Source organism: Peromyscus californicus, unplaced genomic scaffold (assembly GCF_007827085.1).
Source record: "Peromyscus californicus insignis strain IS unplaced genomic scaffold, ASM782708v3 Scaffold_12__1_contigs__length_115047231, whole genome shotgun sequence".
NCBI classification, from domain to species: Eukaryota; Metazoa; Chordata; class Mammalia; order Rodentia; family Cricetidae; genus Peromyscus; species Peromyscus californicus.
This window is the reverse complement of record NW_026294413.1, coordinates 105520642-105537665: the sequence shown is the minus strand read 5'-3', so window position 1 is coordinate 105537665 and position 17024 is coordinate 105520642. Positions and strand designations below refer to the sequence as shown.

The 17024-nt window shown below is 40.6% G+C and overlaps 1 pseudogene; it reads left to right on the top strand.

Moving 5' to 3' along the window:
- The first annotated feature begins 7591 nt into the window (after positions 1 to 7591).
- On the top strand, positions 7592 to 15886 carry LOC128106998 (dolichyl-diphosphooligosaccharide--protein glycosyltransferase subunit STT3A-like; annotated as a pseudogene).
- Positions 15887 to 17024: the final 1138 nt, after the last annotated feature.

The window sequence follows — 17024 nt, the reverse complement described above, 5'->3', positions numbered from 1 at the left end:
TCTGTATATGTTGTCAAAGTTAATCCTGAAGCAAGTAACTCAAAACAAGTTTAAACTAAATTTAGTTCATTTAGTGTAGAATAATATCCAAAATTGGGTACATAAAATTTGAGTGCTTGAGTAAAATGGATTAAATTTATAATATACTTGCACAGTGGGAAAGCTTCAGGCTCAAGTAGTTCCCTTGGATGGAGCACCATCCCACCACAGTAAGATGCATGCTAGCCTCATGACAGGACAAGGATGCATGGGAAATAAGACATGCCAGAAGTCTGCTGCTTCTGCCTCTAGCTGCATAGGCCTGACCAGCTCTGGGTGTGTCATGCCTCCTCCTGTCTCACATGACATGGGGATGAATTCTCAGTGGAAGATCTCAGAGTCTGCACCCACATCCTAAATAACCCAAACAACAGAGAGGCAAATGGCAATTACTCTGCCCTAACTGTCTCCTGAACTGACACATGAGGATGCTGTGAACAGGGGAAACTTGTACCTATCACCTGACTGGTATGGAACCTGCATGCTAATTCAACTGGTCATGCTTTTACCCTGGCATTTCATTCTTCCTTTTAGCAAAGGATAATTCCAAGGTCCACACCCTAACCACCTATGTTCCCTCATTAAAGGATGAGGTCAGATACTCTGTCATCAAACTCACATCTTTGGAAAGTTATTCATAATAACCAAGAGGCACCTATGACAGTTGGTTTTGATTCTGCAGAGTCCATAACTGATTCTATTAAGTGATATCCCTTACCCATAAGCCCTCAGATTCTTGAGGAGGAGATGACTTAGATGAAGGAGAGCCTCTCCAACCTGGGCTCACCTGTGGTGATTTGAGACTATAATCCAGACTTTATACCCAGATAGAAAGCTCCAGGACCATGCCTGCACTCTTGCCTTGAAGCCTACAAGGGATATAAGGGCTTTGGTGGTGAAGTAAAGTGCCTCAGTGAAAAAGAGACATCACTGTTCCCCAGGAACTGAGTGGTGCAGGTTTTCTCAGAAATTCTAAAATCTAATATTTGTTAAAACTCATTTGATTTGGTTATCTTGCTTTACAGCTGTACTTCTAAGCAACCAACCTATGTTTAAATAGAATGATGTCAAGAAACACACTTACTGCTGTCAATATGTGGTGACTTAGAGATTTGTCCATTGACAAATGGACTGTAGAGTTGGCTTTAGCCTTGCTTGTTAACTCTGATTATGTTACAGGTAAATTATTTATACATATTTGACATGACAGACTTTCATCTTTCATCTGCTGGTTGAGTGTATGGAATGAAAATGTTGTAGAGAATTTTTAAATGGTTATGATAATAGGGTTAATTTTTGAAAAAAAATTGTAAAATGAATTACTTACTCTTGATGTGGCAGTCACTGACTCAGATGTTCTAGAGTTTTCTAGAGAAGGCTCATTGAGGAGAAAGCACAGCAGTCACTGTCTCTAGGAGCATTTTAACACTGACTAATAATCATTTCTTTGAGGAAATACAACTTAGAATTTAACTGTCTCTATGTAGACCGATAATATAAAATATATTTACTGTATATAGCTATAACAATTTGATGTTAATAAAAATATCTATTAAGTCATGTTTTCAAATATTACATATGATCATTTAAGGTAAAAGTCCCAGTTTTTAAATTATTACCTCATCAAATTGTTTATAGCCAAAAGCTGTGTTTTACTTGAGATACTCGGTTTTGTTAATCAAATTATAGCTGGTATTGTTAATATTTAAAGCAAATATATAATATCATATGTAGAAGCAAGGAATGTCACTTAAACACTTTTCATCATTCAGATTCATCCCTGCACACTGACATTAACTGACTTCTTTTACAAAGTTTCCAGGTGCATGTTCCTTATGCAGGAGACTGGTGGAATGAACAACCCATTACATTTAAACAAGTAACTAGAAATAAGCAAAGTTTGTCTAGTTTAGAGATACTTAATAGATAAATGGTCCTCAAAACTTCTCAGAGATCTGCTGAATATGACATTTAAAATGTTTAACAGAAAAAAGTTTACTATGATAGACAGAGACCCTAACTCCTAGAAGTGACCCTGAGGTTTTCAAAGAAGATGATGGGGCACAGAAGAATTCCACCTAAAGCTTACTTTAAATGTAGCAAAGCAACCACTGGATGAAAGACTTTCTTTCACATCACCTGCCACCAAGACCCTGTCCAAACTGTGGATAAGCAGGACATTGGGGAGTTGATTGCCCCACTTCGCCTAGACAAGGTAGGCTGGTCCCCTAAGTTTCTCCTCCATAGGAACATCTGTCAGATCTCCTGGACCTGATGGCTGAAGACTGATGCTTCCCTGGGACCTTTGCTCCCCATGAAAACAATATTAGCATGGAGGAACCTGTGTCAATTGTTCACATAGCCTATATGTCACTGTCATTTTTAATAGACTTGGGTGCTACTTGGTCTGCACTTCATGCTTACTCCAGTGAAATTTATCCTTCTCAGATCTCTGATGGCATTGATAACTAGACTAGTGTTAGTTTTGTCAGTTTAATGGCCTCAACCAAGGCTTCAGATGCCTTCTCAGTTCTTTTCATATGCAAAAATCAGGCCTCAGGCCTCACTTTCCAAGGCCTCCAGCTGAGGAAGACAGTTTACCTTGCTACCAGACTCTACCAAAAATAAACTCGCAATACATGTTTCAAAGTGACTTTTTACTATTTATTTAAAGGCACTTGCTTTTCAATGACTGCTGTCAGTAATCAACCACCTGTGTCTCATGGTAAATAATTAGACAACATTTATCTAAGTTCTGAGGGTCTAAAAATGTTCTAAGGTATATAAATACAAATTATAAATGTCTAAGGAAGAGATTTAAGGAATATAAAAAATGAAAAATGCTTTAGGTTTCTCTCCCTCACTATCCTGTTGTTATACTAAGATTTCAAAATTCAGAATTTTAACAATCAACAGAGTTCTAATAAGCTGCTTATCTAGCTCTGGTATGATACTATTATCATAGTCACAAGGTCAAAACTTTAAATTTACTTTGGTTGCCTTCTAAGTATAGACTTAAAAATTACTTCTGATTTTGCTATAAACATCTCTGTCCAGTATACCCAGTCTTATGGATAGAAGAAAGAGTATTAATGCTTTTAACTAAGATCATTTTGGGTTCCCAACCTTTTACTATGATTCAAAGGTATGAGTCTATGGCTCTTTCTACAATGTGGATTTTAGTACAGATTATGAACAGTGGTAATGTTAACATATCTAAAACTTTAACCTTTAACTTTTTTTTATAAACTTAAAAACTTCAAATGGACTCTAGATAAGTACTGTCAATCAATAACTTGTTTTCCCACCAGCCTGTGCCTGAAGGTGAGATCTCTTCCCCTTTCCCTGGTCTTAGGACTCCCCTCACCCAAGTAGCAGGACCATGGGCCTAAAAGTTTCAAATATATACCTAAGAAAAAAGCTTTCCCTTAAATTTTTAATGTTACCTTCTGTCCCTAACATATACCTGCTCCAGCAGATTTCCAATCAATTAAAGACTGCAAATTGCTCCAGCTGGTGCAGCCTCAGATACTCTTGCTGAGCCTGGACAGGGAGTGATACAGCCTGCTCTTCCTAGACTTGACCAACATTCCAGCTTTATGGGTCCCCAACAACAATTCTGCAATGTCAGCAGGAAGTAGTTACAGAAGACTATGTTGCCCCTTGTCACTTATTCATTATCAATAAAAAGGTCAGGATGTTAGGTTTCAAACCCAGGACAAATGGCTGAGGTGCATATTTTAACATATCAAAGCAGACCTGGCCGCCAGGTTCTCCCAGCATCCCTCAGTTCTTACCTGTCACAGGGTATGGTTGGCATACTCCACCCTCTACCCTGAAATCTCCAGCCCAGGGCCTGGGCTGCCCATCCCCTAGAGGCTCTTCCCTATATAATCTGGACATTTTGGTTATCTGCCCTTTTGGACCCCTGCCCTCTTGGCTACTGCACTTGGTTCTGCTCTCTCCCCTCTCCCTTCTTTTCCTCCTCTCTCCAGTTCAGCCTGGTCATGTCTACTCTGGACTCTCCCAGATATATCTGCCTCTGACTATGTTCTCCCTTTTATCTACAATAAACTTTCTCCTCCACCATACCTAGAAGCACTCATGTCCCTTGCATTCCATTTTTTTTCCCTTATTTTCCTTCACAGACCTCTTTCTGCCCTCCATCTCTCTACAGCTGCTCTCTAATAATCTCTGACATCTTCTTCAGTATAGGTGACTAGTTAATGTGGGTACAATGACACACAGAAGGAAAGGTGAATGGGGTCCTCGGTTTGGGCTGTTTACATTTCCTGGAGCACTGCTGCCTCCTCAATGACTCCCACGGGAAGGGTACACACCTGTGCTGTTGGACCCTCACATGCACAGGCACAAGGCAAAAGGTAGATAAAGAGAAACAGGTTAATTTAAGTTAAAAGTGCCAACCAGAAATGGGCCTAAGCTAGGGTGAGCATTCATGACTAATAAGAAGTGTCCACGTCATGATTTGGGAGCTGGTTGGTGACCCCAAAGAAAAAGCCTGATCCATTGCATCCACTTGATTTGAGATCCTTGCACTTTGCTGAAAAAGTCTTTCATTTTGCCTACCTGTTTTCTCAAAAGGCTTCATTTACAAAGACAAAAATCTAGTGTCCAAATCATTAACCTTTCTGGGAAGACAGAAGCAGAGCTTTAATCCAAGCTGGCCCTATAAACTACTTACTAATTTTCTGTTCAGGAGTTTGGGCTTAAGGATGCTCTATCTGTTGCTTCTGTTTCTACTTTACCAATCTAAGGAAATGTTTATGTATTATTGTTTGGGGTTATCTTAGTTAGGGTTTCTATTGCTGTGAAGAGACACCATGACCATGACAACTCTTACAAAGGAAAACATTTAATTGGGGCTAGCTTACAGTTTCAGAGGTTTAGTCCATTATCATCATGGAGGAAAGTATGGTGGCATGCAGGCAGACATGGTACTGGAGAAGGAGCTGAGAGTTCTTTATCTTGATCCATGTACAGCAGGAAAAGAAATGACTTGAACTTCTGAGACCTCAAAGCCTACCCACTAGTGAAACACTTCCTCCAACAAAGCCACACATATTCTAACAAGGCCATACCTCCGAATAGTGCCACTCCCTGTGTACCAAATATTCAAGCACATGAGTCTATGGTGGGGGGGCATTCCTAACTGAATTATCTCAGGCGTTGAGAGAGAACAGAATGATTTTTCTTTATTTTTTCAAAGCGTTGTAACTATCTACTAAGCCCTCCCCATTTCCCTAAAAGCCTTGACCATTTTAGCAACCTTAGAAAACACAAGCACATTCTGATTCTGTTGCCCACATCTGCAGCTTTGCTGCCTTGGCCCTGTGGAGCCTCTGGGAACTTCTCTGACATTTCTGTCTCCTTGTTGCCCCTCCTGAGCATGTCTGTTTCTGCCCATTTGCTTAGTGATTGGGAAGGGCCCCTGGCCAAAGCTAGCTTGCATTCTGGAATCTATTACGCTGTCAATCTATTATGTTCCTAGATGCAAAGTTACTACTGGGCCACACTGCTGACAGGAAGGAGGGCTTGCACCTCTTCTTGGTGTGGAAATGTTCCCAAAATGTATCTAGGCAAAACACTGTCTAAATAAAACCGTGTAGAATGAAGCAAACTTGGCCTATGATGGAAGTAATGTGGCACTGAGAATATGCCATTTATTCCTAGTTTTGTAATAAAATACGACTAAAACCAAATAAAATTCATTTCTCCTCCAACACACATTCTTATAAAATCCTAATAAATTTTCTATTATTAAGAGCATATTTTGATATTTTTTAGCTCTCTAAATAAGTAGCCAGATTTCTTTTAAATGAAAAGTACATGAATATAGTTGAGTTTGTGTAAAATTCAAATATATTTAACATACGTTTTTATTATTGTACAAGTAATTAATCAGTAACAATGTGAAAACCATATTGGCTGAAAGTATTTTTGTTTTAATTTTTTCTGGAAGAGTCTACTGAAGAAATACTTCTCTTCTAAAGGTTGCACAGGAGGGCCTGTGTCTGACAAAGCAACTCCCACATGTGAATGTAGGGCAGGGATGAAAACTTAGAATCATAGATGGCTATTTGTACAATTGTGATTCATAGCAGAAAATGAGAAAACTCTGCTGATGTAAATATGAGAGTAATTTTCTTTCTGAAGTTCAGGCAACTTGACCCTTACAAGGAGGTACAAAGTGCTGGATACATATATCACCATCTCTTGGCAACCTTGAGCAGACAGGATTTCACAGCACTCTTCCTTGACCTCTGTTATTTTGGCTCTCTCTTCCATGATGCTCCCTGAGCCTTTGAAGAGGGGGTGATATGGCCATCAAGGCAACAGTAGTGGGCTCCTCCCCAGGGCCTATGCATTCCCAAGCCATGAGGTTTTAGCAAGGTTTGCAGTACTAGGCATAAATTTCCTCCTATGGAGTAGGTTTCAAATTCAGTTTTTAAAAAGCAATTGGTTACCTTTATAACCCTTTGCCACTAGTACACATGTCAATATTGTAGCATGAAGGGTTGACCACTAGGCTAACATCACTCTATTACAATAAGAAAAATCTGAACAAACAAGAAGAAATTAGTGACTCATTTTGATTCTGTCAGAGAACAGACATTACTAAACTAGTCATCACCATGGAGATAGAGGTGAATCTGCAGAGGATAGAAGAATCTTCTGAAGTCACAAATTAAATAAAAGCTCAGAAGTAGTTAAAACAATAAATAACTGGAGGCTTGTAGAGACTATCTTGAGACTAGTAATATGTTGAGGGTCCTGCCTTTTAGTCAATTTTGCCTTCAAGAACCTCTCATAGTAAATATCCAGTAATCTCCTCCCCAAACTCTAAGAAGATGGAGAAGAAAGAAAAACCTTTGCAGAATACCTTAAGCAATGTTTAAAACACAGCCCTGTTCTCTGAGGAAAAATAAACCATTAGAGTTTTCTTCCAGTGGGAAGGTGGCCCTGGACTACATCCTCTTAGTCTATGGGGGAAGGGTGGGGCTACACTTGAGAATGGCAAGGCCCAAGTGCACAACCTCATTAAAGTAAGCAAGTTTAGTCTAATCATAAAATTACAGGTGCCTCCCCTCTTCGATGCCCTTCTGACTACCAACAGAACTCTAGAGGAAGAGTAAGTTCAAATCCAAAGAGCTCCAGATGCACCCTGCAGAGGAGTCATTAGGGAAGCCCAAAGAAAACAGAGGATCAAAACCATGACAGAATGTGAAACCTTTGGCAACTACAGCTACAGAAAACATGAACTCAGGCCCAGCTTCTGGTTAGATTAACATAAAACCTCACACTAAGACTTACTAACCACAGTGCCTATTAAATGACACAATACGTCTGGCTTCCAACAAAATATTACAAGGCATACCAGAAAAACAAAAAAAAAAAGAATCTCTGAAAAGACAAGGCATGCATAGGGGTCAGATATGACACAGGTTTTAAATGAACAGACAGGGGAACTTAAACCTAACATGATTAACATGTTAAGGGACCGAGTGGGAGAAAGATAGACACAAAAGAATAGATGGCTGATGGAAACACAAAGATGAAAAATCAAGAGGAAAATGCTAGAAATGAAAGGACAGAAATAGAGTACAGAATCTCTTCGGCAGGTCCATCAGTAGGTTGAACATAACAAAAGAAACAATTACTGAGCCTAAAGACAAGTCAATAGAAACTTTGCAAATTGAAACACAAAGAGAAAAAGGAACATTCAAAAGTAACAACAAAGCCACTAATAACATGCCATCTAAAAATCCTTGGACACATTTTAAGAGGCATTAACATCATTTAATTGGAAAAACAGAGGAAAGGTAGGGAGGATGGAAAAAAAATGAATGTTTCATGGGATAATATATGAAAAAAAAATTCAAAATGCCAGTCATTCATCTATAGATTCAAGAAACTTGAAATTCCAAGCAAGGTAACTATGAAATTGTCAACACATGCGCACACACACACACACACACACACACACACACACACACACAACATACACATGCAGAAATACTCAACACAGACCAGCAAGGTAGAAAAGGAAGACAGAAGCAAAAACAAAGAGTCAAAAAGTGCAGTGAATAAGCCGTGACTCACCAAATGCTGAGTGCACACTCTGAGAAAGGAGGCGGAAAATCCATCACCACACAAGCATCAGTGGAGAGAACATGCACAAACTAGAGGACACAGGTCAGTCACTCACCTTGTAATGAAATCAGAAGAGGAGGTAAACCTGAACCATAGATGGGTTTTACTACTAAGGAGCACACTCTGGAATAACCATTAGTTCAGCAAAAGGGAATGCAGAACCCAGTGTGAGTGATGATTGTTCCTTCTGTTCCCTGTGCTGGGGATTGAACTCAGGGCCCTGAACACAGGTAATGTTTCCTGTGCTGGGATTGAACTCAGGGCCCTGAACACAGGTAATGTTTCCTGTGCTGGGATTGAGCTCAGGGCCCTGAACACGGGTAATTGTTCCCTGTGCTGGGATAGAACTCAGGGCCCTGAACACAGGTGGTGATGAAAACACAAAGTAGGAATTGATCAGGAAAAACAGGAACCCAAAAGTATCCTGATAGTGTCCTTGCTGGAGGTCAAAATGCCAGAAACACATTCTGGCCCCAGGTTCCAGATAAGCTCTTACCCTTTCCTGGAAGCTGTAGGTGCATGGTTGAAACTGAGACCACACCTGGATGCCTTGGGATTGGTCAGCTGAACCGACCAGCTCATCCCTGCCCTGGTCTCAACCCAGTTTCTACCAGAGTCCTTTAAAAGCTCTCAGACTACTTGCTTAATGGCAACCTACTTCCTGGGAGCCCTTCTGCTGTATAAGATCTCTCTCTCTCTCTCTCTCTCTCTCTCTCTCTCTCTCTCTCTCTCTCTCCCCTGTCTCTCTCTCGCACTCACTCTCTCATCTATATCAACCCTCTTTCTAAAACTTACCTTCTTTGCTATCTGAATTTCATTCTTTGAATTCTTGAGACAAGTGCCCAGCTGCAGTTCTGGCAGCTATTGGGCTTTCTAGGACCCTCACCCCTAAGCCATCTCACCTAGAGCCAAACAAGAGTCCATTAAACCAAAAAACAAAAGCAAACAAACAAAATCATGTTTTCCATACCAGTCAGGATTCCCTTGCTTAGCTGAACCACAAACCCATTCATTATATACCATATATGGTGCATGTGTTCTGCTTCCATAACTAACAACATGTTTGGCTGGTTTACACCTACATCACACAAATATGTGAGTAGCACATGATGCTACAACACTACGATGACAACTCCATCACAATGGCACGTGACTGTTGTAATATAAGCTATGATTTAGTAAATTGTCTTAATATCCTGAATGACAGGCATGATAATCCCTAATCCAACTATAGCAAAGATCACTCTAATTATGAATGATCTTGATGCATCAATTAATTTGCAAGGAATTGTGGCACAGAATTAAAGAAACAAGTCCTCCAGTGTCTATGAAAACTTACTTTAAGTATACAGACTCAAGTTAACAGTAAAGGGATACACAATACTAACACTAAGCAAAAGACAGTTGGGGCACCTGTATTAATTTCAGCCAAGGCAGACTTCAAAAAATGAAAAATTATTGGGGATTAAAAACCAATATTGTATTATAATAAAAGAATCAATTCTCCTCCTAGAAAATGTATCTATCAATATTTTTAAGAAAATAATATGATTATATGAACTGATGTACAAGACCACCTGACACAACCCAATTTACATTCATGATAAAAATTCTCACCAGACTAGGAATAATGGAACCCCCTCGGTTCCTTAAGAGCCTCTGGAAAGTCTGCATAGCTGACATCAGACCACTGGGAAGCTGGAGAGGCTTCTCTCCTGCAACTTGGGGGAGTTAGGGAGGTCACCGCTCACAATTCTTATTCCATAGCATGTGCAGAAAGCCCCAGTGGTACAATAAGAAACAAAACAAAACAAAAAGCAAAGGGAATGCCAATCAGGAAAGAAGAAACGGTGTGTTTCTCCTGCGACAGATCCCATACAACACAACTAAACCTTCAAAAAGTTTTTGGTTGAGCAGCTAAGAAGTAAATCGCCACGTTCTCAGAATTCAAGGCTAATACATAAAAAAAAAATAATTGTTTTCAGGGGCGAGAGAGATGGCTCAGTAGTCACAAACTTGGTGCTCGTCCAGAGGACCGACATTGGTTCCCAGCACCTACGCTGAGTGACTGACAACCACCTGTAGCTCCAGCTCCAAGGGTGTCTGATGCTCTCTTCTGGCTTCCACAGGCACTGTACTCACACACAAACACAGTTGAAAAGAAAAATAAATCTTTTTTAAAAAGTAATTATTTTCAAAATACCAGCAAGGTACACCTGGAGTTTGCTGTTTTAAAATGTCATTCACAAAACTTCTAAAAACTGAAGTTATTCAGTAAAAATGTAACAAATATTCATAAGATCTGAATGTTAAATAAAAAAAATCCAACACTCTGATGAAAGAAATCAAAGTAAATCTAAATAAATGGAGTTTCTAATTATAGGTGAGAGACTCAATAATGTTAACAGAATTTACTCCTAATTTTACTAATAGAGTCAATGAAATCCCAAGTAGAATCCAGAAACATATATTATTGGTATTGAGAAACTGAGCATAAAGTTGACATGGAAATGCATGAGACTCAACAGAGTCAAATAATACTGTAGAACAACAAACCCGAGGAGTCTCCCTGGCTGACTTAAAATGCACTGTCCAGCTGGAGCAATCAAGCCAAAATGTATTGCTGAAGGAGGAGATTGCTACTCGGAGGAACACTATGGAGTGTTCCAAAATGGACAAAGCCAGCTGATGCTTCCAAGACCACTCAGCAAGTCAAGACAGAGGGTTTAAGAAATGGTGTTGGCACAATAAATGAAAACCTGCCAAATAAGGCAATGAGCCACAGATCTGACACCTCTCATGAATGTCAACCCAAAATGAATTGTACACCTAAAGGTTATAATTAAACCATAGACAAGTAAACAAAATAAAAAAATCCAGGCAACATTGGGTTTATCAATACAAAATATTTTAGATAAAATATCAAAATCATGACAAAAGAAAGAAAAAAGTTCTGGGTTGGACTTTCTTTTTCTTTGTGAAAATGACTATTAAAAAAATGAAAAGACAAGACTGAGAAGAAATGCTAGAAAACACATATCTGATAAAGAACGAATTTCTAAAAATATACTAAAACTGCAATAAGAAAATAAAACTCTCTTAAAGATTTATTTTTGTTTGTCATTGTGTGTGTGTGTGTGTGTGTGTGTGTGTGTGTGTGTGTGTGTGTGTGTGTGTTACTCTTAGATGCCAGAAGAGGGCATCAGGTTCTCTGCAGCTGGAGTTACAGGTCATTGTGGGCCACCTGACCTGAGCTCTGAGAATGGAGCTCCAGTTTTTTTATAAGAGCAACAGTTTTCTTAACCTCTGAGCCATCTCTCCAGCCACAGAAGCCTATTTTAAAATAGACTGCCTCATCAAGGAAGGTACTCATGGAAAATAAGGAGAGTAAAAATTATCCTGGATAGATACACTATTACAGAATTTCAGATTAAAACAGTAATTAGATATTGTACTGAAACTCTTGTAAAAGCTCACATAAAAAAAAAAAAAAATTGGCAGTCCAAAATGCTAGTGTGGATAGAGGCCGGAATGTGCCTCTACTAATCTAATGTTAGGGTAAGGAGTCACGTAGCCACTCTGGAAAACAGCGTCACAGTTTCTTCCAAGCTAAATGTAGTTTTACCACATGATCAAACAGTTTGTCTGCTTTGTAAAGATAGCTCCACACAAAATCTGCACAGGACTGCCTGGAACAGCTCTATTCAGGATCACCCAGACTAGAAGCAGTCATATCTGCAAAGGACAAAAAAATGCTAGACACGCATAACAAAATGTTATTCCAGGAAAAAAAAAAAAAGACATGTGACCAAGTGGAAACTAGGTAAGTCTTGAATACACACTGCTTAGTGACAGAACTTCCAAAAGGCCACATTCTGTGCCTCAAATTACATGACAGTTTGCAGAAGACTAAACTATAATGAAAGGGAAAACGGTGGCTTTGGTTGCGCCGGAAAGAGGGTTAAACACAGCAGGCCCTTTTAGGGGAGGAGCTGTGTAAGACTCAGTGTTGACTGATAGATGGCATTACATACATGATCCCCCAAAATGGCAGCAGCAGCAGATCTCAATGTGCTCATGTTATGTTTCCTAATGATTTATTTTTATTACTTTTTAATTATTTGTGTTTGTTTCATATGTGCACATGTGTATAGGTACCCATGAAGTACAGTAGAGGGTGTTGGATGGACCTCCCAGAGCTGGAGTTCTAGGCATTTGTAAGCCATCAAAAGTTAGTGCTCGAATTCAAACTTAGATCTTCTGTTAGAGCAGCAAGTGACCTTAACCATTCAGCCTCTTCAGTCCCTGCACACATGCTCGCAAAGACACATTATGGATGATTCTGTGGTTTAGGCACAGTTGTCCCTCAAGAAATTTAGCCTCCAGAACAAGATTATTGAGAAAGAGATGAGACTTGGTAGGAGGTGACAGGATCGTGGGGGTACTTCCTTGTGTATACCTCAGCGTTAATCCAGAGATGCTGGCTTGGGTCTTGAGTGGGCTGTAATAAATCCTCGTAGACTCGGTTTCTCATGTTCACATGCTCCTGCTGCAGATGTCTGCTCCCCACTCTGTGTATCCATCTATGCCATGAGCAGGATGAGGCCCTCACTATTAGCTGAGCAGACCCTGAGGCCATGTTCTAGGACCTCCAATATGCTGAACTAAAATCCACCTCGACTTTATAAGTGGCCTGGTATCATGGTTCATCCTGTCAACTTGATTAGATTAAAGAAGTGCCTAGGAGATGGTGAAGCACAACTCGGCCCACCTCTGCAAGTGTCTCTAACCGTGTTTCAAGAATGAACTAACTCCAAAGGAGACCCACACTTCGTACAGACAGTAACATCCCTCAGGCCAAGGCTCAGAGAGAAAAGAGGGGAAAGGAATCAAGGCCTGCAGTACAGGCGTTCTCTCTCTCTCTCTCTCTCTCTCTCTCTCTCTCTCTCTCTCTCTCTCTCTCTCTCTCTCTCTCTGTTTCCTGGCTGTTCTGCCTTGTCCTTCCCTCCAGGATGGATTGAAAGCTCTGAAAGGTTGACAAGGAATGCATCTCCCCCCGCCCCTTGTGTTTCTCAGATAGTCACAATGACAGGAAAGTCACACTACAAACAAGGTTGGACTCTCAGTTAAAAGAATCCATCCAGACTCAGGTATTTTTCTGTAGTAACATAAAATAAACCAAGATAATGTAAGGTTGGGTGTGTCACTGAATGTGTGGCAGGGGAGAGGGGTGGGTTCCTGGGGAGTATCTGCAGCCTATTTGAATAGCACCAGTTCCCTCCCACCCATCATCAATGGGTGTCTTGACATCATCAATGTCAAGACAATTAAGTTTGGATTTTTGTCATTGTCATGTGAGAAGCAGGACACACTTCTGAAGCTTTTGATTCTGTCAATGGCTGTTGTGTTATCTTTTACGGCTCATCTCTTTGCTGTCCTTAGATTCAAAAGTGTTATCTATGGATTTGATTCATACTTTAATTATCAGACTACCTAGTTTCTGGCTGAAGAGGGAGTTTTTATTTTTTTTTTTTATTTTTTTATTTTTTTATTTTTTTTTTGGTTTTTCGAGACAGGGTTTCTCTGTGTAGCTTTGCGCCTTTCCTGGGACTCACTTGGTAACCCAGGCTGGCCTCGAACTCACAGAGATCCACCTGGCTCTGCCTCCCGAGTGCTGGGATTAAAGGCGTGCGCCACCACCGCCCGGCTGAAGAGGGAGTTTTTAAATTCCATAACTCTTTTGACAACCAAGTCTGGTACTCTTTGGGGAAAATCACTGGAGGAACAATTTACCCAGGCATATGATCGTCTCTGCTGATGTTTGGAATGTCTGTTTTCCTGGCTGCTCTCTTGTACTTCACAACCATAGTCATACCACCTCCTCAAAGAGCTCAGGGAGTCAGGGGCTGGCTTCTTACTGTTGCCATGATTGCTGTAGCTTCTGGATACTTCTCCACTTTTAGGTGGCTCATATGATAATGAAGGCATCCCTGTCTTTTGCATACTCCTGACCAACTACATGTGGATCAAGGCAGTGAAGACCAGTTCTGTCTGTTGGGCAGCCAAGTGGTCTCTTCATGGGGAGGTCATGTGTTCCTGATCCACTTGACCCTCTTCGTGCAAACGAGCATCTTCCCTATGGATCCATGTAACCTACTGTACTGTTTACTGCCCAGGTATCATTCTTCCCACACAGATCTCTGTCCTTTCATCAGAACTTATGGCAGACGTTGGAGTGCTTGGTCTCTGTTAGAACCATGCCTTCGTGGGTTGCCTGCACAGAGTTGAATCCAGGGCAATCTGAAGTTCTTTCCTAGAGTGTCATCTCCTTGGTTGGCTTTGTCCTTCTCACCGGTGGAGCTCTCCTTATGCTGAAAAGTTTCTCCCTGGACAGGGCTTTTCTGTTCACTGCAGGAGCTCTCTTAGGCTAAGAGCAGCGTCCTTACTGTTGCCACCGTGTCTGAGCATCTGTCTGTGGTCAGGTCCTGCCACTGTCTCAATCATGAGCTCCTGTTTCTGGTTGCCCTCCACTATGGCTTTAGCAAACTGTCTTGTGTGCAGACTTTACCATCACGTATAGTGTGACTAGAAAGTATTGTTCAGCTGTAATGTTGTGTCTAGTACTGGCACTGGTACCTGTTATGTGCATTCTTTCTAGATTGGAGTCTCCCTGGTGCTGTTCATATAAATGAAGTATGTGGACGTAAGTCACCTAGGCAAGAAGGGCAAGAAGCAACAGGATTCCATTTACTCTATGAAGAATGAAGAGTCAAGTGGATGATGCTGGTAATAGTATTTTTTTCTTATCACCTACACTTTTCATTCTGCCTGAGTGACCAGTGAGGCCTTATTCCCTGTCCCCCATCATACCAGCTGCTTGTGGTTGCATGACAATAAAATCACTTTTCATGACTTCTGAGAAGCATATTATTGGCTTCATCACAATACTCCAGAGCTTGCAAATGTCATGTGATGGTGTGATTCTGGCTACCAAATTTCTGCAGTGGCAAATCAGACAATTTTAGTGCATAATAACACATGGACTAAGAAAAAAATATTCTATGAAATTTGAGGAAGCTTGATGCCAGCTGTGTGTTTGATATTTTGGAAGCCTCACTGAGTGTTGCTTTGACGATACCAACAAGTTTCTTTGGCTGGTCTGGATTGGAGGAAGCACAGACACAGTAAGACATATTAGGTGGTGGTAGTAGTGGGAGCAGCACTCCTTTAATCCCGGTACTCGGCAGGCAAGCAGATTTCTAAGTTCAAGGCCAGTCTGGTCTAAAGAGAGAGCTCCAGAACAGCCAAGGCTTCACAGAGAAACCCTGTTTCAAAAAACCAAAAAAACAACATCCCCCCAAAAAAAGCAAAAGAAAGAAAAAGACATATCAAGGAGAATGACCAGCGTACTCCAACTGGGGAGTTTCCTGTGGGCCTTGGGGTTCTCTTGTGTTTCTCAACTATCTTTTGTACAAAGTGGGCTACTGCAGCTTTGGGCAGTTCTACACAGAAGCCAAGTATCTGCCAGGCTTTGACTATGTCTGAAATACTGAGATCAGTAATAAAGATCTTTGAGCTTGATGTTGGATGAAGCACAGAACACTGGCTGGCCAGGATCTATGAGGGAAAGGGCCTGGATAATCAAGGCCTGCCAAGGACATGGATGTGGCATTGAGCTCCCATTCACTGGGCACTGAGTACATCATGTGGAGGTTTGTTTTTTATTGTTTTTCTAATGCAATTTATAAGAACAGAGGGAGATGAGGTTAGAATAGTCTGAAAATTTACCCTAGTTGATATGGGTTGGGCCAATTGAAATGATTTTCATAATTCGGAGTAGGTTATTAAACAAAATGTAATGGCTTTACTTTGGTCAAATAAAGGGGGGATTGAAGTGCCTTATTTACTAATTGTTCAGTAGAGAAACACAAACACCAGCTCAGTTCCTTATGAAGATCGTCATCAATGACAGGCATGCTGATACTATGTATTTTTTCGTTTGCTTCCTTGTTCTAACTCCCAAGAACCCACAACTCCAGGCTTTTCCAATTGAGAAAGAGTCTACAAAGTGTCTCTAAGTATTCCTCAATGGTGTCAAGATCAGAAACAGAAAAGATACTTGAGAATGGCCACAGCTTATGGGAGAGTAGGGGAATGGTGCTTTCATAAAGTGTGGTATATTTGATGGGAATTTGGTGTAGGAAAAAAGACACTATCTTAAAAAGGGAAAGAAAGTCTGAGGATCTTGTAGATCACCACCAGTGTGCTGATGTAAGTTCATTAAACATGAAAATGTACCAGAGCAATGTGGGATGTTAATACCAGAGGAAACAGGACAGGCTCTCTCCCTCCTGTCTTCAGATTTTTGCTGAAAAAACCAAAGTTGTCCTAAATGTAGAGTTGTTAAGAGGGTAAAAGACAAACCAAAAACTAAAAACCAAACAGAAGGAGGAGGAGGAGGAAGAGGAGGGGGAGGAGGAGGAGAAAGAGAGAGAGAGAGAGAGAGAGAGAGAGAGAGAGAGAGAGAGAGAGAGAGAGAGAGAAAAGAAAGAACAAACTATTAATACTGGCAAGCTATTAGAAGCATATTTTTAAAAATAAGAAACACATGTAGCCATGAAAACCACAAAACAATAAAGAAAGAGATGGGCCAGGGTGTCAGCCAGATGGTTTGTTAGTCGAGGACACTTGCTCCAAGCCTGAAAACATGGGTTTTCCCCCACAGAGTGGAGAAAACCAGTTCTCAAAAGTTGTTCTCTGACCGCCACATGTACACCATGGCATACATAAACACACACACTCTCTTTCTTTTC